The 24,057-nt window shown below is 45.9% G+C and overlaps 7 non-coding genes and 2 pseudogenes across 7 annotated transcripts; all 9 read left to right on the top strand.

The window, feature by feature from the left end:
* Positions 1-823: 823 nt before the first annotated feature.
* On the top strand, positions 824-1,014 carry LOC130344959 (U2 spliceosomal RNA). Its single transcript, XR_008883754.1, has one exon. It is a non-coding gene; the product is annotated as a U2 spliceosomal RNA (small nuclear RNA).
* Positions 1,015-3,091: 2,077 nt separating this feature from the next.
* On the top strand, positions 3,092-3,282 carry LOC130344958 (U2 spliceosomal RNA). Its single transcript, XR_008883753.1, has one exon. It is a non-coding gene; the product is annotated as a U2 spliceosomal RNA (small nuclear RNA).
* A 2,093-nt stretch (positions 3,283-5,375) lies between these two features.
* LOC130344957 (U2 spliceosomal RNA) lies at positions 5,376-5,566 on the top strand. The gene has a single exon (XR_008883752.1). It is a non-coding gene; the product is annotated as a U2 spliceosomal RNA (small nuclear RNA).
* A 2,093-nt stretch (positions 5,567-7,659) lies between these two features.
* On the top strand, positions 7,660-7,850 carry LOC130344956 (U2 spliceosomal RNA). Its single transcript, XR_008883751.1, has one exon. It is a non-coding gene; the product is annotated as a U2 spliceosomal RNA (small nuclear RNA).
* Positions 7,851-11,497: 3,647 nt separating this feature from the next.
* On the top strand, positions 11,498-11,669 carry LOC130344925 (U2 spliceosomal RNA; annotated as a pseudogene).
* A 2,098-nt stretch (positions 11,670-13,767) lies between these two features.
* Positions 13,768-13,958, top strand: LOC130344955 (U2 spliceosomal RNA). The gene has a single exon (XR_008883750.1). It is a non-coding gene; the product is annotated as a U2 spliceosomal RNA (small nuclear RNA).
* Positions 13,959-16,049: 2,091 nt separating this feature from the next.
* On the top strand, positions 16,050-16,240 carry LOC130344954 (U2 spliceosomal RNA). The gene has a single exon (XR_008883749.1). It is a non-coding gene; the product is annotated as a U2 spliceosomal RNA (small nuclear RNA).
* Positions 16,241-18,332: 2,092 nt separating this feature from the next.
* On the top strand, positions 18,333-18,523 carry LOC130344953 (U2 spliceosomal RNA). The gene has a single exon (XR_008883748.1). It is a non-coding gene; the product is annotated as a U2 spliceosomal RNA (small nuclear RNA).
* Positions 18,524-22,170: 3,647 nt separating this feature from the next.
* LOC130344924 (U2 spliceosomal RNA) lies at positions 22,171-22,342 on the top strand (annotated as a pseudogene).
* Positions 22,343-24,057: the final 1,715 nt, after the last annotated feature.

Genomic DNA, 24,057 nt, shown 5'->3' with positions numbered 1-24,057 from the left:
CCGCTGCTGTGTCCAGGCCCAGGAGCCTTAGCACTGTGCTGTGATGTCACTCAATACCACTGACATCACTAGGTGTAAACAACATCTCTCCTTTGCTGTGTATGTGACTATGGAGCTGTTTGGTGATGTCGTCTATTATGGCCTTCATAGAAGCAACAGGAGATTGTTGCATCCATCTAGAACCCTCAGAACTACAGTGCTATGATGTCACTCACTTCCACAGGCCTTGCAGAGTGTAAACAACAACAACCCAGCTTTGTTGTGTATGTAACCATAGGGATTTGTGATGTCACCTAGAACCTTCACAGCAGCGACAGCTTTATGAGGAGCATCAGCACTGCTCTGCCTGAGCAGAACCATCACCGCCATAGGTTGTCAAATAACCCGGATTTAACCCACACAGGTAAGTCCAATGGGGTGCAGGCATGTCCTCTATGCTTACAGCTTCCCGTGGGTGTTGGTTTGATACCGTTTGGGGGACAGCCAAGGAGGCATCTGCAGGCAACAAAGGTAGGTGTGTGCTTGTGTGTGTGTTTCCTATGCAGATCCTAAGCCCAGTGTCACATGCAAGTAGGAGGAGTAAGAAGGGTTCCTGGCAAATCCGGGTGATGGATTGCATTTAAAAAGGCCCCGTGGGAGTGCAATGGGCCCCTGTCTTGCTGCTTAGCAATAATGGTATGGGTTTAGGTTCTGCTGTGTGTACTGGTGGTTGACTGCCCCCCAGCCCAGAGTGTGCATGGAAAATTGTCTGGCAGCCTCCCTGACAGCAAGCAGTGATAGTGCCCATGAAGGGCACCTTGTTGGGCCCGCCCCTTTCACGGTTATCGCTTCTCGGCCTTTTGGCTAAGATCAAGTGTAGTATCTGTTCTTATCAGTTTAATATCTGATACGTCCCCTATCTGGGGACCATATATTAAATGGATTTTTGAGAACGGGGGCCGATTTCGAAGCTTGCTTCCGTCGCCCTATGCATTGACCCGATATGGCAGTATCTTCGGGTACAGTGCACCACCCCCTTACAGGGTTAAAAAGAAAGATTCCTACTTTCATTGCTACCTGCTTGCTGGCTAGCCAGCTAGCCAGCCCTGTGGGCCTTGCTGCTGCTGCAGCCAAAAAACAAAAGGTGGTGCTGCTGCTGCTTCTGCTGCTTCTGCTTCTGCTTGTGTCTGGCCGCTGTTGGAGCGTCCAGGCACAGGACTTCTGCTGCTGCTGACTAAATGGCCTCCTTAATTGGATCATTTGAGTAGCCAGCACACCTGTGCAGGTAGGGCATGACATGATAGGCAGCTGCCTTGATAGCGGGTGGGTGCTGAATGTTCCTAATTGACAAAATAAGATTAATGCTTATGAAGAAATATAAAATCTCATCCCTTCCCCAATATCGCGCCACACCCCTACCCCTTAATTCCCTGGTTGAACTTGATGGACATATGTCTTTTTTCGACCGTACTAACTATGTAACTATGTAACATAACATGGGGGGGGGTCTCCTGGCTGTTCACACAGGTGTGTCATTGCTGTACATTGACCATGCATTGCTTCTGTGGTATTGCAAAGGCAAAGACAAATGCTTCCAGCCATCCATTGCACTAATGGATTGGTCATCAGCTGGCTGTCTATGTCCCCGCATCAATATAGACCAAAGTACAGAGGGTTAGGCTATGCTATTGTGCACCTACCTGATGCATCAGAAGGTGCGAGGCCCTTGCTAAATTCTGTGCACAGACTTTGAGATCTATACTTTAGACTGTATCTAAACCTGCTCCAACATGGACTGACATTCTGGCCTACTTTCAGCCGATGCGACTTGTCTGTCGCTGAACAGTCGCTTTTTATGTATTCAGCACCTATGTATAATGTTGTAAAAATGCTCTAGAAGCTAAAGTCGCAGAAATGTCACACATATTTGGCCTGCAACTTTCTGTGCGACAAATTCAGACAGGAAAAATCAGTATAAATCCTTAGAAAATTATCCCCCAGTGTCTCCATCTGCTGGCGGTATTGAATAAGCATTGCTGCACTGATGGGGTATGCATTAGACGAAAAAAAAGAAGAAAAAGAAGAATAATACGCCCAGAAAAGAGGCGAAAAGGAGAAAAACGTAAAAAAACGTGAAAAAAAAGTAAGAGGAAGAGAAGGGAAAAAAAGGTGGAAATGGGTTTAAAAGTGATTTCGGCGGAGAAATATATATATATATATATATATATATATATATATACGCGCACACACACACATATATATAAACGTATTCTCCGTTGAGATATTGCAGCCGCTGCTGTGTCCAGGCCCAGGAGCCTTAGCACTGTGCTGTGATGTCACTCAATACCACTGACATCACTAGGTGTAAACAACATCTCTCCTTTGCTGTGTATGTGACTATGGAGCTGTTTGGTGATGTCGTCTATTATGGCCTTCATAGAAGCAACAGGAGATTGTTGCATCCATCTAGAACCCTCAGAACTACAGTGCTATGATGTCACTCACTTCCACAGGCCTTGCAGAGTGTAAACAACAACAACCCAGCTTTGTTGTGTATGTAACCATAGGGATTTGTGATGTCACCTAGAACCTTCACAGCAGCGACAGCTTTATGAGGAGCATCAGCACTGCTCTGCCTGAGCAGAACCATCACCGCCATAGGTTGTCAAATAACCCGGATTTAACCCACACAGGTAAGTCCAATGGGGTGCAGGCATGTCCTCTATGCTTACAGCTTCCCGTGGGTGTTGGTTTGATACCGTTTGGGGACAGCCAAGGAGGCATCTGCAGGCAACAAAGGTAGGTGTGTGCTTGTGTGTGTGTTTCCTATGCAGATCCTAAGCCCAGTGTCACATGCAAGTAGGAGGAGTAAGAAGGGTTCCTGGCAAATCCGGGTTATGGATTGCATTTAAAAAGGCCCCGTGGGAGTGCAATGGGCCCCTGTCTTGCTGCTTAGCAATAATGGTATGGGTTTAGGTTCTGCTGTGTGTACTGGTGGTTGACTGCCCCCCAGCCCAGAGTGTGCATGGAAAATTGTCTGGCAGCCTCCCTGACAGCAAGCAGTGATAGTGCCCATGAAGGGCACCTTGTTGGGCCCGCCCCTTTCACGGTTATCGCTTCTCGGCCTTTTGGCTAAGATCAAGTGTAGTATCTGTTCTTATCAGTTTAATATCTGATACGTCCCCTATCTGGGGACCATATATTAAATGGATTTTTGAGAACGGGGGCCGATTTCGAAGCTTGCTTCCGTCGCCCTATGCATTGACCCGATATGGCAGTATCTTCGGGTACAGTGCACCACCCCCTTACAGGGTTAAAAAGAAAGATTCCTACTTTCATTGCTACCTGCTTGCTGGCTAGCCAGCTAGCCAGCCCTGTGGGCCTTGCTGCTGCTGCAGCCAAAAAACAAAAGGTGGTGCTGCTGCTGCTTCTGCTGCTTCTGCTTCTGCTTGTGTCTGGCCGCTGTTGGAGCGTCCAGGCACAGGACTTCTGCTGCTGCTGACTAAATGACCTCCTTAATTGGATCATTTGAGTAGCCAGCACACCTGTGCAGGTAGGGCATGACATGATAGGCAGCTGCCTTGATAGCGGGTGGGTGCTGAATGTTCCTAATTGACAAAATAAGATTAATGCTTATGAAGAAATATAAAATCTCATCCCTTCCCCAATATCGCGCCACACCCCTACCCCTTAATTCCCTGGTTGAACTTGATGGACATATGTCTTTTTTCGACCGTACTAACTATGTAACTATGTAACATAACATGGGGGGGGGGGGGGGGGGTCTCCTGGCTGTTCACACAGGTGTGTCATTGCTGTACATTGACCATGCATTGCTTCTGTGGTATTGCAAAGGCAAAGACAAATGCTTCCAGCCATCCATTGCACTAATGGATTGGTCATCAGCTGGCTGTCTATGTCCCGCATCAATATAGACCAAAGTACAGAGGGTTAGGCTATGCTATTGTGCACCTACCTGATGCATCAGAAGGTGCGAGGCCCTTGCTAAATTCTGTGCACAGACTTTGAGATCTATACTTTAGACTGTATCTAAACCTGCTCCAACATGGACTGACATTCTGGCCTACTTTCAGCCGATGCGACTTGTCTGTCGCTGAACAGTCGCTTTTTATGTATTCAGCACCTATGTATAATGTTGTAAAAATGCTCTAGAAGCTAAAGTCGCAGAAATGTCACACATATTTGGCCTGCAACTTTCTGTGCGACAAATTCAGACAGGAAAAATCAGTATAAATCCTTAGAAAATTATCCCCCAGTGTCTCCATCTGCTGGCGGTATTGAATAAGCATTGCTGCACTGATGGGGTATGCATTAGACGAAAAAAAAGAAGAAAAAGAAGAATAATACGCCCAGAAAAGAGGCGAAAAGGAGAAAAACGTAAAAAAACGTGAAAAAAAAGTAAGAGGAAGAGAAGGGAAAAAAAGGTGGAAATGGGTTTAAAAGTGATTTCGGCGGAGAAATATATATATATATATATATATATATATATATATATATATATACGCGCACACACACACATATATATAAACGTATTCTCCGTTGAGATATTGCAGCCGCTGCTGTGTCCAGGCCCAGGAGCCTTAGCACTGTGCTGTGATGTCACTCAATACCACTGACATCACTAGGTGTAAACAACATCTCTCCTTTGCTGTGTATGTGACTATGGAGCTGTTTGGTGATGTCGTCTATTATGGCCTTCATAGAAGCAACAGGAGATTGTTGCATCCATCTAGAACCCTCAGAACTACAGTGCTATGATGTCACTCACTTCCACAGGCCTTGCAGAGTGTAAACAACAACAACCCAGCTTTGTTGTGTATGTAACCATAGGGATTTGTGATGTCACCTAGAACCTTCACAGCAGCGACAGCTTTATGAGGAGCATCAGCACTGCTCTGCCTGAGCAGAACCATCACCGCCATAGGTTGTCAAATAACCCGGATTTAACCCACACAGGTAAGTCCAATGGGGTGCAGGCATGTCCTCTATGCTTACAGCTTCCCGTGGGTGTTGGTTTGATACCGTTTGGGGACAGCCAAGGAGGCATCTGCAGGCAACAAAGGTAGGTGTGTGCTTGTGTGTGTGTTTCCTATGCAGATCCTAAGCCCAGTGTCACATGCAAGTAGGAGGAGTAAGAAGGGTTCCTGGCAAATCCGGGTGATGGATTGCATTTAAAAAGGCCCCGTGGGAGTGCAATGGGCCCCTGTCTTGCTGCTTAGCAATAATGGTATGGGTTTAGGTTCTGCTGTGTGTACTGGTGGTTGACTGCCCCCCAGCCCAGAGTGTGCATGGAAAATTGTCTGGCAGCCTCCCTGACAGCAAGCAGTGATAGTGCCCATGAAGGGCACCTTGTTGGGCCCGCCCCTTTCACGGTTATCGCTTCTCGGCCTTTTGGCTAAGATCAAGTGTAGTATCTGTTCTTATCAGTTTAATATCTGATACGTCCCCTATCTGGGGACCATATATTAAATGGATTTTTGAGAACGGGGGCCGATTTCGAAGCTTGCTTCCGTCGCCCTATGCATTGACCCGATATGGCAGTATCTTCGGGTACAGTGCACCACCCCCTTACAGGGTTAAAAAGAAAGATTCCTACTTTCATTGCTACCTGCTTGCTGGCTAGCCAGCTAGCCAGCCCTGTGGGCCTTGCTGCTGCTGCAGCCAAAAAACAAAAGGTGGTGCTGCTGCTGCTTCTGCTGCTTCTGCTTCTGCTTGTGTCTGGCCGCTGTTGGAGCGTCCAGGCACAGGACTTCTGCTGCTGCTGACTAAATGGCCTCCTTAATTGGATCATTTGAGTAGCCAGCACACCTGTGCAGGTAGGGCATGACATGATAGGCAGCTGCCTTGATAGCGGGTGGGTGCTGAATGTTCCTAATTGACAAAATAAGATTAATGCTTATGAAGAAATATAAAATCTCATCCCTTCCCCAATATCGCGCCACACCCCTACCCCTTAATTCCCTGGTTGAACTTGATGGACATATGTCTTTTTTCGACCATACTAACTATGTAACTATGTAACATAACATGGGGGGGGGGGGGGGGTCTCCTGGCTGTTCACACAGGTGTGTCATTGCTGTACATTGACCATGCATTGCTTCTGTGGTATTGCAAAGGCAAAGACAAATGCTTCCAGCCATCCATTGCACTAATGGATTGGTCATCAGCTGGCTGTCTATGTCCCGCATCAATATAGACCAAAGTACAGAGGGTTAGGCTATGCTATTGTGCACCTACCTGATGCATCAGAAGGTGCGAGGCCCTTGCTAAATTCTGTGCACAGACTTTGAGATCTATACTTTAGACTGTATCTAAACCTGCTCCAACATGGACTGACATTCTGGCCTACTTTCAGCCGATGCGACTTGTCTGTCGCTGAACAGTCGCTTTTTATGTATTCAGCACCTATGTATAATGTTGTAAAAATGCTCTAGAAGCTAAAGTCGCAGAAATGTCACACATATTTGGCCTGCAACTTTCTGTGCGACAAATTCAGACAGGAAAAATCAGTATAAATCCTTAGAAAATTATCCCCCAGTGTCTCCATCTGCTGGCGGTATTGAATAAGCATTGCTGCACTGATGGGGTATGCATTAGACGAAAAAAAAGAAGAAAAAGAAGAATAATACGCCCAGAAAAGAGGCGAAAAGGAGAAAAACGTAAAAAAACGTGAAAAAAAAGTAAGAGGAAGAGAAGGGAAAAAAAGGTGGAAATGGGTTTAAAAGTGATTTCGGCGGAGAAATATATATATATATATATATATATATATATATATATATATATATACGCGCACACACACACATATATATAAACGTATTCTCCGTTGAGATATTGCAGCCGCTGCTGTGTCCAGGCCCAGGAGCCTTAGCACTGTGCTGTGATGTCACTCAATACCACTGACATCACTAGGTGTAAACAACATCTCTCCTTTGCTGTGTATGTGACTATGGAGCTGTTTGGTGATGTCGTCTATTATGGCCTTCATAGAAGCAACAGGAGATTGTTGCATCCATCTAGAACCCTCAGAGCTACAGTGCTATGATGTCACTCACTTCCACAGGCCTTGCAGAGTGTAAACAACAACAACCCAGCTTTGTTGTGTATGTAACCATAGGGATTTGTGATGTCACCTAGAACCTTCACAGCAGCGACAGCTTTATGAGGAGCATCAGCACTGCTCTGCCTGAGCAGAACCATCACCGCCATAGGTTGTCAAATAACCCGGATTTAACCCACACAGGTAAGTCCAATGGGGTGCAGGCATGTCCTCTATGCTTACAGCTTCCCGTGGGTGTTGGTTTGATACCGTTTGGGGACAGCCAAGGAGGCATCTGCAGGCAACAAAGGTAGGTGTGTGCTTGTGTGTGTGTTTCCTATGCAGATCCTAAGCCCAGTGTCACATGCAAGTAGGAGGAGTAAGAAGGGTTCCTGGCAAATCCGGGTGATGGATTGCATTTAAAAAGGCCCCGTGGGAGTGCAATGGGCCCCTGTCTTGCTGCTTAGCAATAATGGTATGGGTTTAGGTTCTGCTGTGTGTACTGGTGGTTGACTGCCCCCCAGCCCAGAGTGTGCATGGAAAATTGTCTGGCAGCCTCCCTGACAGCAAGCAGTGATAGTGCCCATGAAGGGCACCTTGTTGGGCCCGCCCCTTTCACGGTTATCGCTTCTCGGCCTTTTGGCTAAGATCAAGTGTAGTATCTGTTCTTATCAGTTTAATATCTGATACGTCCCCTATCTGGGGACCATATATTAAATGGATTTTTGAGAACGGGGGCCGATTTCGAAGCTTGCTTCCGTCGCCCTATGCATTGACCCGATATGGCAGTATCTTCGGGTACAGTGCACCACCCCCTTACAGGGTTAAAAAGAAAGATTCCTACTTTCATTGCTACCTGCTTGCTGGCTAGCCAGCTAGCCAGCCCTGTGGGCCTTGCTGCTGCTGCAGCCAAAAAACAAAAGGTGGTGCTGCTGCTGCTTCTGCTGCTTCTGCTTCTGCTTGTGTCTGGCCGCTGTTGGAGCGTCCAGGCACAGGACTTCTGCTGCTGCTGACTAAATGGCCTCCTTAATTGGATCATTTGAGTAGCCAGCACACCTGTGCAGGTAGGGCATGACATGATAGGCAGCTGCCTTGATAGCGGGTGGGTGCTGAATGTTCCTAATTGACAAAATAAGATTAATGCTTATGAAGAAATATAAAATCTCATCCCTTCCCCAATATCGCGCCACACCCCTACCCCTTAATTCCCTGGTTGAACTTGATGGACATATGTCTTTTTTCGACCGTACTAACTATGTAACTATGTAACATAACATGGGGGGGGGGGGGGGGGGGTCTCCTGGCTGTTCACACAGGTGTGTCATTGCTGTACATTGACCATGCATTGCTTCTGTGGTATTGCAAAGGCAAAGACAAATGCTTCCAGCCATCCATTGCACTAATGGATTGGTCATCAGCTGGCTGTCTATGTCCCGCATCAATATAGACCAAAGTACAGAGGGTTAGGCTATGCTATTGTGCACCTACCTGATGCATCAGAAGGTGCGAGGCCCTTGCTAAATTCTGTGCACAGACTTTGAGATCTATACTTTAGACTGTATCTAAACCTGCTCCAACATGGACTGACATTCTGGCCTACTTTCAGCCGATGCGACTTGTCTGTCGCTGAACAGTCGCTTTTTATGTATTCAGCACCTATGTATAATGTTGTAAAAATGCTCTAGAAGCTAAAGTCGCAGAAATGTCACACATATTTGGCCTGCAACTTTCTGTGCGACAAATTCAGACAGGAAAAATCAGTATAAATCCTTAGAAAATTATCCCCCAGTGTCTCCATCTGCTGGCGGTATTGAATAAGCATTGCTGCACTGATGGGGTATGCATTAGACGAAAAAAAAGAAGAAAAAGAAGAATAATACGCCCAGAAAAGAGGCGAAAAGGAGAAAAACGTAAAAAAACGTGAAAAAAAAGTAAGAGGAAGAGAAGGGAAAAAAAGGTGGAAATGGGTTTAAAAGTGATTTCGGCGGAGAAATATATATATATATATATATATATACGCGCACACACACACATATATATAAACGTATTCTCCGTTGAGATATTGCAGCCGCTGCTGTGTCCAGGCCCAGGAGCCTTAGCACTGTGCTGTGATGTCACTCAATACCACTGACATCACTAGGTGTAAACAACATCTCTCCTTTGCTGTGTATGTGACTATGGAGCTGTTTGGTGATGTCGTCTATTATGGCCTTCATAGAAGCAACAGGAGATTGTTGCATCCATCTAGAACCCTCAGAACTACAGTGCTATGATGTCACTCACTTCCACAGGCCTTGCAGAGTGTAAACAACAACAACCCAGCTTTGTTGTGTATGTAACCATAGGGATTTGTGATGTCACCTAGAACCTTCACAGCAGCGACAGCTTTATGAGGAGCATCAGCACTGCTCTGCCTGAGCAGAACCATCACCGCCATAGGTTGTCAAATAACCCGGATTTAACCCACACAGGTAAGTCCAATGGGGTGCAGGCATGTCCTCTATGCTTACAGCTTCCCGTGGGTGTTGGTTTGATACCGTTTGGGGACAGCCAAGGAGGCATCTGCAGGCAACAAAGGTAGGTGTGTGCTTGTGTGTGTGTTTCCTATGCAGATCCTAAGCCCAGTGTCACATGCAAGTAGGAGGAGTAAGAAGGGTTCCTGGCAAATCCGGGTTATGGATTGCATTTAAAAAGGCCCCGTGGGAGTGCAATGGGCCCCTGTCTTGCTGCTTAGCAATAATGGTATGGGTTTAGGTTCTGCTGTGTGTACTGGTGGTTGACTGCCCCCCAGCCCAGAGTGTGCATGGAAAATTGTCTGGCAGCCTCCCTGACAGCAAGCAGTGATAGTGCCCATGAAGGGCACCTTGTTGGGCCCGCCCCTTTCACGGTTATCGCTTCTCGGCCTTTTGGCTAAGATCAAGTGTAGTTCTGCTCACTTGGTCTGGCCAGAGGGTGTCTGGGGTACCCGGCTCCTTTGCCTGGGGGGATCGTCCTTCTTAACGGAGGGACTTCACCCCCCTGCTGCTATCAGGGAGCCGGCTTAGTCCCCAGACAACGGGAGGCGATCCCCACCTACCTACTTCGGTGGGGGAGGTGTCTGGACATCATGGACATGGAGGAAGATTGCGGTTTTTCTTCGGAAGGCGTGCCGCCTTTTGCGAGACTTCGGAATGGAGTTCGTATTTCCCTGCTCGATGTCCGGAAGAAGGAAAGAGGCCTTGTTTTTGTCGTGGAAGAAGTGCTGTTTAAGTTGCTGGAAGTCAAGAGGGAGCAAATCCTATCCATGCTTGAGTTTCCCAGAAGTGGATACTACGACGTGGTGCTGGCTTCTGAAGAGGACTATGAGTCATTTTGGAACATATTGCAGCAAAAGAAGGTATGTCCGGTTTTGGAAGGGGTGGAGATAGTTCCACATTTCCCACGTAGAGAACGATTGGTGACTATAAGGATGTATAGCCCATATACTTCGGAGGAGGATATCGTTACCTTTTTGTCTCGATTCTGTGACAGTGTTCTGCCTAAAGGCAAGGTATTTAATCAATATGGACTATGGACCACCAAGTGGAGGTTCCATGTGAAATTTAAAATGGCAGATGGCAAGTTAGTGATCCCCCCAGGACGGTTTAAAATTGGTTCTGTGAACGGGGATCTGTATTTTTCTGGCATGCAAGATTTTTGCCGCAAATGTAAACAGTACGGTCACAGAAAGGAGGATTGCACGTTTTTGTGGTGTTTCAAGTGTCAAGAGGAGGGTCACGACGTGGAAAATTGTCAAAAGAAAAGGAAATGCCATCTGTGTGGTGAGGAGGGCCATCTGCTTGGCTCGTGTCCTAAGAAAAAGTCTGAGAAAAATTCAGAGAAAAAGGAAGCTGTAAAAAGAAGCAGAGAGGAACCAGCTGAAGTGAAAGAACCAGAAGTGGAGCAGGTTCCAACTAGAAGACCTACAGAGCAGAAGAAGATAGAGGAGGAAGTGTATGTGCCAGTGCAGTATTTTGGTGTGCTTGGTGGTTTGTTGGAAAATTTGTCGGAAGCAGAAAGAAAAACGTTTGACAAAGATATGATGGATCTAAAGATAGGCTTGAAGAACCGGGAGGAAGAAGCTCGGGATAAAGTCTATTTTTCTTTCAAGGCAGACATGAACCGTTTTGTTGAAACGTATAAAATTCCAGGCTGGTTAGCGTCTCAAGTTAAGAAAGATATAGCAAATGGCAATATCAGTCGAGGACTGATAGACTTTCTAATGGTGTTTGCATGGAGGAAGGGGATGACCTTCTAATTTGGTTTTGCTTAATTAGAAAGTAATGTTTGGTTTTGCTATTTTATGTTGTTTCTTATTTTGTTTTTAAATGTTCTATTTTGTTTCATTAGTGTTTAAGAAAAGAAATAAAAACATGTTACCTGATGATGAACACAAAATTGAGTTCCAAATAAGATCTTGGAACTCTGAGTGAGTTCTGAGGGCTAACTTAAAAAAAAAAAATCTGTTCTTATCAGTTTAATATCTGATACGTCCCCTATCTGGGGACCATATATTAAATGGATTTTTGAGAACGGGGGCCGATTTCGAAGCTTGCTTCCGTCGCCCTATGCATTGACCCGATATGGCAGTATCTTCGGGTACAGTGCACCACCCCCTTACAGGGTTAAAAAGAAAGATTCCTACTTTCATTGCTACCTGCTTGCTGGCTAGCCAGCTAGCCAGCCCTGTGGGCCTTGCTGCTGCTGCAGCCAAAAAACAAAAGGTGGTGCTGCTGCTGCTTCTGCTGCTTCTGCTTCTGCTTGTGTCTGGCCGCTGTTGGAGCGTCCAGGCACAGGACTTCTGCTGCTGCTGACTAAATGGCCTCCTTAATTGGATCATTTGAGTAGCCAGCACACCTGTGCAGGTAGGGCATGACATGATAGGCAGCTGCCTTGATAGCGGGTGGGTGCTGAATGTTCCTAATTGACAAAATAAGATTAATGCTTATGAAGAAATATAAAATCTCATCCCTTCCCCAATATCGCGCCACACCCCTACCCCTTAATTCCCTGGTTGAACTTGATGGACATATGTCTTTTTTCGACCGTACTAACTATGTAACTATGTAACATAACATGGGGGGGGGGGGGTCTCCTGGCTGTTCACACAGGTGTGTCATTGCTGTACATTGACCATGCATTGCTTCTGTGGTATTGCAAAGGCAAAGACAAATGCTTCCAGCCATCCATTGCACTAATGGATTGGTCATCAGCTGGCTGTCTATGTCCCGCATCAATATAGACCAAAGTACAGAGGGTTAGGCTATGCTATTGTGCACCTACCTGATGCATCAGAAGGTGCGAGGCCCTTGCTAAATTCTGTGCACAGACTTTGAGATCTATACTTTAGACTGTATCTAAACCTGCTCCAACATGGACTGACATTCTGGCCTACTTTCAGCCGATGCGACTTGTCTGTCGCTGAACAGTCGCTTTTTATGTATTCAGCACCTATGTATAATGTTGTAAAAATGCTCTAGAAGCTAAAGTCGCAGAAATGTCACACATATTTGGCCTGCAACTTTCTGTGCGACAAATTCAGACAGGAAAAATCAGTATAAATCCTTAGAAAATTATCCCCCAGTGTCTCCATCTGCTGGCGGTATTGAATAAGCATTGCTGCACTGATGGGGTATGCATTAGACGAAAAAAAAGAAGAAAAAGAAGAATAATACGCCCAGAAAAGAGGCGAAAAGGAGAAAAACGTAAAAAAACGTGAAAAAAAAGTAAGAGGAAGAGAAGGGAAAAAAAGGTGGAAATGGGTTTAAAAGTGATTTCGGCGGAGAAATATATATATATATATATATATATATATATATATATATATATATATATATATACGCGCACACACACACATATATATAAACGTATTCTCCGTTGAGATATTGCAGCCGCTGCTGTGTCCAGGCCCAGGAGCCTTAGCACTGTGCTGTGATGTCACTCAATACCACTGACATCACTAGGTGTAAACAACATCTCTCCTTTGCTGTGTATGTGACTATGGAGCTGTTTGGTGATGTCGTCTATTATGGCCTTCATAGAAGCAACAGGAGATTGTTGCATCCATCTAGAACCCTCAGAACTACAGTGCTATGATGTCACTCACTTCCACAGGCCTTGCAGAGTGTAAACAACAACAACCCAGCTTTGTTGTGTATGTAACCATAGGGATTTGTGATGTCACCTAGAACCTTCACAGCAGCGACAGCTTTATGAGGAGCATCAGCACTGCTCTGCCTGAGCAGAACCATCACCGCCATAGGTTGTCAAATAACCCGGATTTAACCCACACAGGTAAGTCCAATGGGGTGCAGGCATGTCCTCTATGCTTACAGCTTCCCGTGGGTGTTGGTTTGATACCGTTTGGGGACAGCCAAGGAGGCATCTGCAGGCAACAAAGGTAGGTGTGTGCTTGTGTGTGTGTTTCCTATGCAGATCCTAAGCCCAGTGTCACATGCAAGTAGGAGGAGTAAGAAGGGTTCCTGGCAAATCCGGGTTATGGATTGCATTTAAAAAGGCCCCGTGGGAGTGCAATGGGCCCCTGTCTTGCTGCTTAGCAATAATGGTATGGGTTTAGGTTCTGCTGTGTGTACTGGTGGTTGACTGCCCCCCAGCCCAGAGTGTGCATGGAAAATTGTCTGGCAGCCTCCCTGACAGCAAGCAGTGATAGTGCCCATGAAGGGCACCTTGTTGGGCCCGCCCCTTTCACGGTTATCGCTTCTCGGCCTTTTGGCTAAGATCAAGTGTAGTATCTGTTCTTATCAGTTTAATATCTGATACGTCCCCTATCTGGGGACCATATATTAAATGGATTTTTGAGAACGGGGGCCGATTTCGAAGCTTGCTTCCGTCGCCCTATGCATTGACCCGATATGGCAGTATCTTCGGGTACAGTGCACCACCCCCTTACAGGGTTAAAAAGAAAGATTCCTACTTTCATTGCTACCTGCTTGCTGGCTAGCCAGCTAGCCAGCCCTGTGGGCCTTGCTGCTGCTGCAGCCAAAAAACAAAAGGTGGTGCTGCTGCTGCTTCTGCTGCTTCTGCTTCTGCTTGTGTCTGGCCGCTGTTGGAGCGTCCAGGCACAGGACTTCTGCTGCTGCTGACTAAATGGCCTCCTTAATTGGATCATTTGAGTAGCCAGCACACCTGTGCAGGTAGGGCATGACATGATAGGCAGCTGCCTTGATAGCGGGTGGGTGCTGAATGTTCCTAATTGACAAAATAAGATTAATGCTTATGAAGAAATATAAAATCTCATCCCTTCCCCAATATCGCGCCACACCCCTACCCCTTAATTCCCTGGTTGAACTTGATGGACATATGTCTTTTTTCGACCGTACTAACTATGTAACTATGTAACATAACATGGGGGGGGGGGGGGGGGGGGTCTCCTGGCTGTTCACACAGGTGTGTCATTGCTGTACATTGACCATGCATTGCTTCTGTGGTATTGCAAAGGCAAAGACAAATGCTTCCAGCCATCCATTGCACTAATGGATTGGTCATCAGCTGGCTGTCTATGTCCCGCATCAATATAGACCAAAGTACAGAGGGTTAGGCTATGCTATTGTGCACCTACCTGATGCATCAGAAGGTGCGAGGCCCTTGCTAAATTCTGTGCACAGACTTTGAGATCTATACTTTAGACTGTATCTAAACCTGCTCCAACATGGACTGACATTCTGGCCTACTTTCAGCCGATGCGACTTGTCTGTCGCTGAACAGTCGCTTTTTATGTATTCAGCACCTATGTATAATGTTGTAAAAATGCTCTAGAAGCTAAAGTCGCAGAAATGTCACACATATTTGGCCTGCAACTTTCTGTGCGACAAATTCAGACAGGAAAAATCAGTATAAATCCTTAGAAAATTATCCCCCAGTGTCTCCATCTGCTGGCGGTATTGAATAAGCATTGCTGCACTGATGGGGTATGCATTAGACGAAAAAAAAGAAGAAAAAGAAGAATAATACGCCCAGAAAAGAGGCGAAAAGGAGAAAAACGTAAAAAAACGTGAAAAAAAAGTAAGAGGAAGAGAAGGGAAAAAAAGGTGGAAATGGGTTTAAAAGTGATTTCGGCGGAGAAATATATATATATATATATATATATATATATATATATATACGCGCACACACACACATATATATAAACGTATTCTCCGTTGAGATATTGCAGCCGCTGCTGTGTCCAGGCCCAGGAGCCTTAGCACTGTGCTGTGATGTCACTCAATACCACTGACATCACTAGGTGTAAACAACATCTCTCCTTTGCTGTGTATGTGACTATGGAGCTGTTTGGTGATGTCGTCTATTATGGCCTTCATAGAAGCAACAGGAGATTGTTGCATCCATCTAGAACCCTCAGAACTACAGTGCTATGATGTCACTCACTTCCACAGGCCTTGCAGAGTGTAAACAACAACAACCCAGCTTTGTTGTGTATGTAACCATAGGGATTTGTGATGTCACCTAGAACCTTCACAGCAGCGACAGCTTTATGAGGAGCATCAGCACTGCTCTGCCTGAGCAGAACCATCACCGCCATAGGTTGTGAAATAACCCGGATTTAACCCACACAGGTAAGTCCAATGGGGTGCAGGCATGTCCTCTATGCTTACAGCTTCCCGTGGGTGTTGGTTTGATACCGTTTGGGGACAGCCAAGGAGGCATCTGCAGGCAACAAAGGTAGGTGTGTGCTTGTGTGTGTGTTTCCTATGCAGATCCTAAGCCCAGTGTCACATGCAAGTAGGAGGAGTAAGAAGGGTTCCTGGCAAATCCGGGTTATGGATTGCATTTAAAAAGGCCCCGTGGGAGTGCAATGGGCCCCTGTCTTGCTGCTTAGCAATAATGGTATGGGTTTAGGTTCTGCTGTGTGTACTGGTGGTTGACTGCCCCCCAGCCCAGAGTGTGCATGGAAAATTGTCTGGCAGCCTCCCTGACAGCAAGCAGTGATAGTGCCCATGAAGGGCACCTTGTTGGGCCCGCCCCTTTCACGGTTATCGCTTCTCGGCCTTTTGGCTAAGATCAAGTGTAGTATCTGTTCTTATCAGTTTAATATCTGATACGTCCCCTATCTGGGGACCATATATTAAATGGATTTTTGAGAACGGGGGCCGATTTCGAAGCTTGCTTCCGTCGCCCTATGCATTGACCCGATATGGCAGTATCTTCGGGTACAGTGCACCACCCCCTTACAGGGTTAAAAAGAAAGATTCCTACTTTCATTGCTACCTGCTTGCTGGCTAGCCAGCTAGCCAGCCCTGTGGGCCTTGCTGCTGCTGCAGCCAAAAAACAAAAGGTGGTGCTGCTGCTGCTTCTGCTGCTTCTGCTTCTGCTTGTGTCTGGCCGCTGTTGGAGCGTCCAGGCACAGGACTTCTGCTGCTGCTGACTAAATGGCCTCCTTAATTGGATCATTTGAGTAGCCAGCACACCTGTGCAGGTAGGGCATGACATGATAGGCAGCTGCCTTGATAGCGGGTGGGTGCTGAATGTTCCTAATTGACAAAATAAGATTAATGCTTATGAAGAAATATAAAATCTCATCCCTTCCCCAATATCGCGCCACACCCCTACCCCTTAATTCCCTGGTTGAACTTGATGGACATATGTCTTTTTTCGACCGTACTAACTATGTAACTATGTAACATAACATGGGGGGGGGGGGGGGGGTCTCCTGGCTGTTCACACAGGTGTGTCATTGCTGTACATTGACCATGCATTGCTTCTGTGGTATTGCAAAGGCAAAGACAAATGCTTCCAGCCATCCATTGCACTAATGGATTGGTCATCAGCTGGCTGTCTATGTCCCGCATCAATATAGACCAAAGTACAGAGGGTTAGGCTGTGCTATTGTGCACCTACCTGATGCATCAGAAGGTGCGAGGCCCTTGCTAAATTCTGTGCACAGACTTTGAGATCTATACTTTAGACTGTATCTAAACCTGCTCCAACATGGACTGACATTCTGGCCTACTTTCAGCCGATGCGACTTGTCTGTCGCTGAACAGTCGCTTTTTATGTATTCAGCACCTATGTATAATGTTGTAAAAATGCTCTAGAAGCTAAAGTCGCAGAAATGTCACACATATTTGGCCTGCAACTTTCTGTGCGACAAATTCAGACAGGAAAAATCAGTATAAATCCTTAGAAAATTATCCCCCAGTGTCTCCATCTGCTGGCGGTATTGAATAAGCATTGCTGCACTGATGGGGTATGCATTAGACGAAAAAAAAGAAGAAAAAGAAGAATAATACGCCCAGAAAAGAGGCGAAAAGGAGAAAAACGTAAAAAAACGTGAAAAAAAAGTAAGAGGAAGAGAAGGGAAAAAAAGGTGGAAATGGGTTTAAAAGTGATTTCGGCGGAGAAATATATATATATATATATATATATATATATATATATATATATACGCGCACACACACACATATATATAAACGTATTCTCCGTTGAGATATTGCAGCCGCTGCTGTGTCCAGGCCCAGGAGCCTTAGCACTGTGCTGTGATGTCACTCAATACCACTGACATCACTAGGTGTAAACAACATCTCTCCTTTGCTGTGTATGTGACTATGGAGCTGTTTGGTGATGTCGTCTATTACGGCCTTCATAGAAGCAACAGGAGATTGTTGCATCCATCTAGAACCCTCAGAACTACAGTGCTATGATGTCACTCACTTCCACAGGCCTTGCAGAGTGTAAACAACAACAACCCAGCTTTGTTGTGTATGTAACCATAGGGATTTGTGATGTCACCTAGAACCTTCACAGCAGCGACAGCTTTATGAGGAGCATCAGCACTGCTCTGCCTGAGCAGAACCATCACCGCCATAGGTTGTCAAATAACCCGGATTTAACCCACACAGGTAAGTCCAATGGGGTGCAGGCATGTCCTCTATGCTTACAGCTTCCCGTGGGTGTTGGTTTGATACCGTTTGGGGACAGCCAAGGAGGCATCTGCAGGCAACAAAGGTAGGTGTGTGCTTGTGTGTGTGTTTCCTATGCAGATCCTAAGCCCAGTGTCACATGCAAGTAGGAGGAGTAAGAAGGGTTCCTGGCAAATCCGGGTGATGGATTGCATTTAAAAAGGCCCCGTGGGAGTGCAATGGGCCCCTGTCTTGCTGCTTAGCAATAATGGTATGGGTTTAGGTTCTGCTGTGTGTACTGGTGGTTGACTGCCCCCCAGCCCAGAGTGTGCATGGAAAATTGTCTGGCAGCCTCCCTGACAGCAAGCAGTGATAGTGCCCATGAAGGGCACCTTGTTGGGCCCGCCCCTTTCACGGTTATCGCTTCTCGGCCTTTTGGCTAAGATCAAGTGTAGTATCTGTTCTTATCAGTTTAATATCTGATACGTCCCCTATCTGGGGACCATATATTAAATGGATTTTTGAGAACGGGGGCCGATTTCGAAGCTTGCTTCCGTCGCCCTATGCATTGACCCGATATGGCAGTATCTTCGGGTACAGTGCACCACCCCCTTACAGGGTTAAAAAGAAAGATTCCTACTTTCATTGCTACCTGCTTGCTGGCTAGCCAGCTAGCCAGCCCTGTGGGCCTTGCTGCTGCTGCAGCCAAAAAACAAAAGGTGGTGCTGCTGCTGCTTCTGCTGCTTCTGCTTCTGCTTGTGTCTGGCCGCTGTTGGAGCGTCCAGGCACAGGACTTCTGCTGCTGCTGACTAAATGGCCTCCTTAATTGGATCATTTGAGTAGCCAGCACACCTGTGCAGGTAGGGCATGACATGATAGGCAGCTGCCTTGATAGCGGGTGGGTGCTGAATGTTCCTAATTGACAAAATAAGATTAATGCTTATGAAGAAATATAAAATCTCATCCCTTCCCCAATATCGCGCCACACCCCTACCCCTTAATTCCCTGGTTGAACTTGATGGACATATGTCTTTTTTCGACCGTACTAACTATGTAACTATGTAACATAACATGGGGGGGGGGGGGGGGGTCTCCTGGCTGTTCACACAGGTGTGTCATTGCTGTACATTGACCATGCATTGCTTCTGTGGTATTGCAAAGGCAAAGACAAATGCTTCCAGCCATCCATTGCACTAATGGATTGGTCATCAGCTGGCTGTCTATGTCCCGCATCAATATAGACCAAAGTACAGAGGGTTAGGCTATGCTATTGTGCACCTACCTGATGCATCAGAAGGTGCGAGGCCCTTGCTAAATTCTGTGCACAGACTTTGAGATCTATACTTTAGACTGTATCTAAACCTGCTCCAACATGGACTGACATTCTGGCCTACTTTCAGCCGATGCGACTTGTCTGTCGCTGAACAGTCGCTTTTTATGTATTCAGCACCTATGTATAATGTTGTAAAAATGCTCTAGAAGCTAAAGTCGCAGAAATGTCACACATATTTGGCCTGCAACTTTCTGTGCGACAAATTCAGACAGGAAAAATCAGTATAAATCCTTAGAAAATTATCCCCCAGTGTCTCCATCTGCTGGCGGTATTGAATAAGCATTGCTGCACTGATGGGGTATGCATTAGACGAAAAAAAAGAAGAAAAAGAAGAATAATACGCCCAGAAAAGAGGCGAAAAGGAGAAAAACGTAAAAAAACGTGAAAAAAAAGTAAGAGGAAGAGAAGGGAAAAAAAGGTGGAAATGGGTTTAAAAGTGATTTCGGCGGAGAAATATATATATATATATATATATATATACGCGCACACACACACATATATATAAACGTATTCTCCGTTGAGATATTGCAGCCGCTGCTGTGTCCAGGCCCAGGAGCCTTAGCACTGTGCTGTGATGTCACTCAATACCACTGACATCACTAGGTGTAAACAACATCTCTCCTTTGCTGTGTATGTGACTATGGAGCTGTTTGGTGATGTCGTCTATTATGGCCTTCATAGAAGCAACAGGAGATTGTTGCATCCATCTAGAACCCTCAGAACTACAGTGCTATGATGTCACTCACTTCCACAGGCCTTGCAGAGTGTAAACAACAACAACCCAGCTTTGTTGTGTATGTAACCATAGGGATTTGTGATGTCACCTAGAACCTTCACAGCAGCGACAGCTTTATGAGGAGCATCAGCACTGCTCTGCCTGAGCAGAACCATCACCGCCATAGGTTGTCAAATAACCCGGATTTAACCCACACAGGTAAGTCCAATGGGGTGCAGGCATGTCCTCTATGCTTACAGCTTCCCGTGGGTGTTGGTTTGATACCGTTTGGGGACAGCCAAGGAGGCATCTGCAGGCAACAAAGGTAGGTGTGTGCTTGTGTGTGTGTTTCCTATGCAGATCCTAAGCCCAGTGTCACATGCAAGTAGGAGGAGTAAGAAGGGTTCCTGGCAAATCCGGGTTATGGATTGCATTTAAAAAGGCCCCGTGGGAGTGCAATGGGCCCCTGTCTTGCTGCTTAGCAATAATGGTATGGGTTTAGGTTCTGCTGTGTGTACTGGTGGTTGACTGCCCCCCAGCCCAGAGTGTGCATGGAAAATTGTCTGGCAGCCTCCCTGACAGCAAGCAGTGATAGTGCCCATGAAGGGCACCTTGTTGGGCCCGCCCCTTTCACGGTTATCGCTTCTCGGCCTTTTGGCTAAGATCAAGTGTAGTTCTGCTCACTTGGTCTGGCCAGAGGGTGTCTGGGGTACCCGGCTCCTTTGCCTGGGGGGATCGTCCTTCTTAACGGAGGGACTTCACCCCCCTGCTGCTATCAGGGAGCCGGCTTAGTCCCCAGACAACGGGAGGCGATCCCCACCTACCTACTTCGGTGGGGGAGGTGTCTGGACATCATGGACATGGAGGAAGATTGCGGTTTTTCTTCGGAAGGCGTGCCGCCTTTTGCGAGACTTCGGAATGGAGTTCGTATTTCCCTGCTCGATGTCCGGAAGAAGGAAAGAGGCCTTGTTTTTGTCGTGGAAGAAGTGCTGTTTAAGTTGCTGGAAGTCAAGAGGGAGCAAATCCTATCCATGCTTGAGTTTCCCAGAAGTGGATACTACGACGTGGTGCTGGCTTCTGAAGAGGACTATGAGTCATTTTGGAACATATTGCAGCAAAAGAAGGTATGTCCGGTTTTGGAAGGGGTGGAGATAGTTCCACATTTCCCACGTAGAGAACGATTGGTGACTATAAGGATGTATAGCCCATATACTTCGGAGGAGGATATCGTTACCTTTTTGTCTCGATTCTGTGACAGTGTTCTGCCTAAAGGCAAGGTATTTAATCAATATGGACTATGGACCACCAAGTGGAGGTTCCATGTGAAATTTAAAATGGCAGATGGCAAGTTAGTGATCCCCCCAGGACGGTTTAAAATTGGTTCTGTGAACGGGGATCTGTATTTTTCTGGCATGCAAGATTTTTGCCGCAAATGTAAACAGTACGGTCACAGAAAGGAGGATTGCACGTTTTTGTGGTGTTTCAAGTGTCAAGAGGAGGGTCACGACGTGGAAAATTGTCAAAAGAAAAGGAAATGCCATCTGTGTGGTGAGGAGGGCCATCTGCTTGGCTCGTGTCCTAAGAAAAAGTCTGAGAAAAATTCAGAGAAAAAGGAAGCTGTAAAAAGAAGCAGAGAGGAACCAGCTGAAGTGAAAGAACCAGAAGTGGAGCAGGTTCCAACTAGAAGACCTACAGAGCAGAAGAAGATAGAGGAGGAAGTGTATGTGTCAGTGCAGTATTTTGGTGTGCTTGGTGGTTTGTTGGAAAATTTGTCGGAAGCAGAAAGAAAAACGTTTGACAAAGATATGATGGATCTAAAGATAGGCTTGAAGAACCGGGAGGAAGAAGCTCGGGATAAAGTCTATTTTTCTTTCAAGGCAGACATGAACCGTTTTGTTGAAACGTATAAAATTCCAGGCTGGTTAGCGTCTCAAGTTAAGAAAGATATAGCAAATGGCAATATCAGTCGAGGACTGATAGACTTTCTAATGGTGTTTGCATGGAGGAAGGGGATGACCTTCTAATTTGGTTTTGCTTAATTAGAAAGTAATGTTTGGTTTTGCTATTTTATGTTGTTTCTTATTTTGTTTTTAAATGTTCTATTTTGTTTCATTAGTGTTTAAGAAAAGAAATAAAAACATGTTACCTGATGATGAACACAAAATTGAGTTCCAAATAAGATCTTGGAACTCTGAGTGAGTTCTGAGGGCTAACTTAAAAAAAAAAAATCTGTTCTTATCAGTTTAATATCTGATACGTCCCCTATCTGGGGACCATATATTAAATGGATTTTTGAGAACGGGGGCCGATTTCGAAGCTTGCTTCCGTCGCCCTATGCATTGACCCGATATGGCAGTATCTTCGGGTACAGTGCACCACCCCCTTACAGGGTTAAAAAGAAAGATTCCTACTTTCATTGCTACCTGCTTGCTGGCTAGCCAGCTAGCCAGCCCTGTGGGCCTTGCTGCTGCTGCAGCCAAAAAACAAAAGGTGGTGCTGCTGCTGCTTCTGCTGCTTCTGCTTCTGCTTGTGTCTGGCCGCTGTTGGAGCGTCCAGGCACAGGACTTCTGCTGCTGCTGACTAAATGGCCTCCTTAATTGGATCATTTGAGTAGCCAGCACACCTGTGCAGGTAGGGCATGACATGATAGGCAGCTGCCTTGATAGCGGGTGGGTGCTGAATGTTCCTAATTGACAAAATAAGATTAATGCTTATGAAGAAATATAAAATCTCATCCCTTCCCCAATATCGCGCCACACCCCTACCCCTTAATTCCCTGGTTGAACTTGATGGACATATGTCTTTTTTCGACCGTACTAACTATGTAACTATGTAACATAACATGGGGGGGGGGGGGTCTCCTGGCTGTTCACACAGGTGTGTCATTGCTGTACATTGACCATGCATTGCTTCTGTGGTATTGCAAAGGCAAAGACAAATGCTTCCAGCCATCCATTGCACTAATGGATTGGTCATCAGCTGGCTGTCTATGTCCCGCATCAATATAGACCAAAGTACAGAGGGTTAGGCTATGCTATTGTGCACCTACCTGATGCATCAGAAGGTGCGAGGCCCTTGCTAAATTCTGTGCACAGACTTTGAGATCTATACTTTAGACTGTATCTAAACCTGCTCCAACATGGACTGACATTCTGGCCTACTTTCAGCCGATGCGACTTGTCTGTCGCTGAACAGTCGCTTTTTATGTATTCAGCACCTATGTATAATGTTGTAAAAATGCTCTAGAAGCTAAAGTCGCAGAAATGTCACACATATTTGGCCTGCAACTTTCTGTGCGACAAATTCAGACAGGAAAAATCAGTATAAATCCTTAGAAAATTATCCCCCAGTGTCTCCATCTGCTGGCGGTATTGAATAAGCATTGCTGCACTGATGGGGTATGCATTAGACGAAAAAAAAGAAGAAAAAGAAGAATAATACGCCCAGAAAAGAGGCGAAAAGGAGAAAAACGTAAAAAAACGTGAAAAAAAAGTAAGAGGAAGAGAAGGGAAAAAAAGGTGGAAATGGGTTTAAAAGTGATTTCGGCGGAGAAATATATATATATATATATATATATATATATATATATATATATATATATACGCGCACACACACACATATATATAAACGTATTCTCCGTTGAGATATTGCAGCCGCTGCTGTGTCCAGGCCCAGGAGCCTTAGCACTGTGCTGTGATGTCACTCAATACCACTGACATCACTAGGTGTAAACAACATCTCTCCTTTGCTGTGTATGTGACTATGGAGCTGTTTGGTGATGTCGTCTATTATGGCCTTCATAGAAGCAACAGGAGATTGTTGCATCCATCTAGAACCCTCAGAACTACAGTGCTATGATGTCACTCACTTCCACAGGCCTTGCAGAGTGTAAACAACAACAACCCAGCTTTGTTGTGTATGTAACCATAGGGATTTGTGATGTCACCTAGAACCTTCACAGCAGCGACAGCTTTATGAGGAGCATCAGCACTGCTCTGCCTGAGCAGAACCATCACCGCCATAGGTTGTGAAATAACCCGGATTTAACCCACACAGGTAAGTCCAATGGGGTGCAGGCATGTCCTCTATGCTTACA

The sequence above is a fragment of the Hyla sarda genome, unplaced genomic scaffold, assembly GCF_029499605.1.
Source record: "Hyla sarda isolate aHylSar1 unplaced genomic scaffold, aHylSar1.hap1 scaffold_739, whole genome shotgun sequence".
NCBI classification, from domain to species: domain Eukaryota; kingdom Metazoa; phylum Chordata; class Amphibia; order Anura; family Hylidae; genus Hyla; species Hyla sarda.
The sequence above is the reverse complement of the archived record's forward strand: the minus strand, read 5'-3'. Positions and strand labels throughout refer to the sequence as shown.